The 3249-nt window shown below is 32.3% G+C and overlaps 1 long non-coding RNA gene across 1 annotated transcript in view; it reads right to left on the bottom strand.

Moving 5' to 3' along the window:
- The window catches only part of LOC117113384, an 8541-nt gene that overhangs the window by 4210 nt on the left and 1082 nt on the right, over positions 1-3249 (bottom strand). The window contains exon 3 of the long non-coding RNA XR_004446201.1: positions 1587-1711. This is a non-coding gene — a long non-coding RNA (uncharacterized LOC117113384). The remainder of the gene's footprint in view (positions 1-1586; positions 1712-3249) is intronic.

Consider the following 3249-nt stretch of genomic DNA (forward strand, 5'->3'; position numbering starts at 1 on the left):
TATGTATATATATATGTATTTATATATATATATATATATATATATATATATATATATATATACTGATATCAAGCTATTGCTGATTGTTGTTTTTTTCAGTATGCTTTCAATATATACATATATATATATATATTTTACACATTTATATATGTATATATATACATATATACATACACACACATAATATAATAACCGATCTGTACTGTAAAACAAAAACGTGTGATAGACCTAGTTATACTGTATGCAATTGCCATATGCTGTTAATGGTTATTACCATAATATATATGTATATATATATATATATTGGTGAAAGTCATGACAATGAAAACAAAAGTCAAGTTGACGTATTTTTGGAACATATAAATTATGTTCCAAAAATACGTCAACTTGACTTTTGTTTTCATTGTCCTCACTTTCACCAATATATATATATATACATATTTATTATGGTAATAACCATTAACAGCATATGGCAATTGCATACAGTATAACTAGCTCTATCACACGTTTTTGTTTTACAGTACAGATCGGTTATTAATATATTAATATGTATGCTAAAAAGCTAAAATAATGGAAAATGGCAGTCATTTGAAATTTTAATAGCTCAAAAATGTGTACAATAATTAGTTAACTGTTGTTGTCATTGTTATGAGTGAATTTCCAATTGAATGCTGCATTTCAATAACATAAACTTACAATATTAGTGACAATTTTAGGAAAAAATGGCGGCCATTTTGAAACTACTAGCAACCCCCCTCAAGTATGAAAAAAAAATGTTGCACATACTTTTTTGATTTATCAATGTCTATTCTACATCATATCCAATTTTTAAAAAATATAGCAAAAAAAAATGCAACCTCTGATATTGCTACATTTCGGACTGGACTATTATTGCTCTCCCTACCTTGTTCCCAATCATATCAGTACATATGCTTAGGCCTATTTTATGAATTATCGATTTTATATATTTTTGACGTCTACCCATCTCATCCACGGCGTAAAGCGTTTGTAATTATTTGTTACCCGCAATTTCCATTAATTCCATTTATTTATAATAACATTTACATTTATGGTAAAAATTTAATATTTTCAATGCCCAATAACATTATAGGTTGTTTTAATTGTGTGCGCTATAGACCGACATTATTTCTTTTACGTATAAATTTAATAATGTTTTATTCACCTTGTGCTATAATTTTACATGTTGACATAGGCCTATGCAATGAAAATCCGAAACACCACGTCGTTGAAAGTGGCACGTTTCACATCTAAGGTTATGTGTTATGTACAATTTGTAGGGAACAATTTTACTCCGACCCTGGGTATGAAATACCTCCTTGATAATACAACGGGGTTTTTTTTTTGTCAAAGGCAATTTCATAGTAGGCCTATATAGTACGCTGACTATTCGACAAATAAATACACAAATAATAAAAGCGCAAACTGTCGGGTGTCATAACATTTTGTTAATGATGTTAATGTTTTAATGTGACAAGTCTCTGTGGTTTGCAAATACATAGGCATGATGATGTCATATCACATTAAATTGTTCCATTCAATTTTGACAGTGTTCACAAAGGCCTTACTTATGTGGATGGATTACATTTTCCACACGTTTGTCGGCAATATGATCTTGCAAACTCCCCTTTGTCATCTTCACAAAGTGCTGAATACAAATCACACATATTGTCTTCTAAATAGTCGGCACATTCTATTGGTACAAAAAATATATACATCAATAAATTTCAGGGGCAGATCCTGATTGAAATTTACGTTGGGGGAGGGGGGTCAAAAACACCAAAAAGAAAAGTGGTGGGGGTCCTCCCCCGGCAAAATTTTGATTCCTGGATGACTGGAAATGAGCTTTCCCGACTCCTTAAGTGTCTTTTAATGACTTTTAAGCTCTTCAAAATTCAAGGTATTATGACCTCCTAAAAGCAATCAGGTACCGTAGTTTTTTTCTCATTTTTATGATTACAGTCAATAGGCATAATATGTGTGTACCGGTAGGTCTACAAACAGAAAATAAAAATGGGTAGTTGCATACGTATTTTTCCCATGAATCGATGAACCCCAAAGGAAGGGGTGTCCGGGAGTCCTCCCCGGGAAAATTTTGATTCGTAGATGGCGGGAAATGAGCTTTCCAGACTTCTTAGGTGTCTTAATGATTTTTAAGTTCTTCAAAATTGAAGGCTTCCCACTCTTGAAAATGGTCAGGTAAACTTTCTCATTCTTATTACAGTAAATAGGCCTATTATGTGTGTAGCGGTATACATACAGAAACAAAATTGAGTAGTTGCATATGAGCCTACGTATTCTTTTTTTTTTCTCCAAGAAATCGATAAATCACAAAAAGAATGGGGGGTAAGGGTCCTCCCCCGGGGAAAATGTTGATTCCTAGGTGGCGGGAAATGAGCCTGACTTCTTTCTTTTCACATTGTAACAAAAAAAAAATTCAGCTCACGGGTGCTAAAAATTAGGGGTCTAGAATTTTTAATTTTCTTAATTTTATTTATTATTTTTTAATTTTAATTTTTTTTTTTTTTGCCCAAGGTTGGTGGTGGGGTCAGAACTTCCTGACCCCCTCCAGATCAGCCAATGATCAATGAAGGAAAGCATATTTAGTCTTTCCACAGCATAAAACATACAACTGAATTATACTCATATTCTCATTATCCTGTGGTTATTTTTATGTTTGTTAAAGTCGAGTTGGTGCACAATACACATAAGCATACAGTTTTACCACTACCAAAGATAAATTTTATATTTTATTTTATTTTATTCGACTTTCCATTGAAATCATAAGAAACATAAGGAATTCCAGTGAGAGAGCATGTCAACAGGTACACGCCTGTCTCTTATACACATCTAGCGTTTGTAATTATTTGTTACCCGCAATTTCCATTAATTCCATTTATTTATAATAACATTTACATTTATGGTAAAAATTTAATATTTTCAATGCCCAATAACATTATAGGACTAACAGAAGCTTATCTACGGTACTCTATTTAGATTTTTGGGCAAATGTTTTTGTATTTCTTTAAGTTAAAAAGATGTCCAAATATCAGTTATAATACGATAATCTTATACAATGCATAAAGACAACAATACCTTACAACAATAATTTACACAGGACAACATATAGAATAGCCTTATGATAGTAATTTAGCACAGTGGCGTATCTACGGGAGGCGGGCGTAAATATTACTCGCCCCCCCCCCCCCCCCCCCTCCCCCCCCACAACAA

The sequence above is a fragment of the Anneissia japonica genome, unplaced genomic scaffold (genome assembly GCF_011630105.1).
Source record: "Anneissia japonica isolate Jap-2015-1 unplaced genomic scaffold, ASM1163010v1 scaffold288111_len316891_cov189, whole genome shotgun sequence".
Classification (NCBI taxonomy): domain Eukaryota; kingdom Metazoa; phylum Echinodermata; class Crinoidea; order Comatulida; family Comatulidae; genus Anneissia; species Anneissia japonica.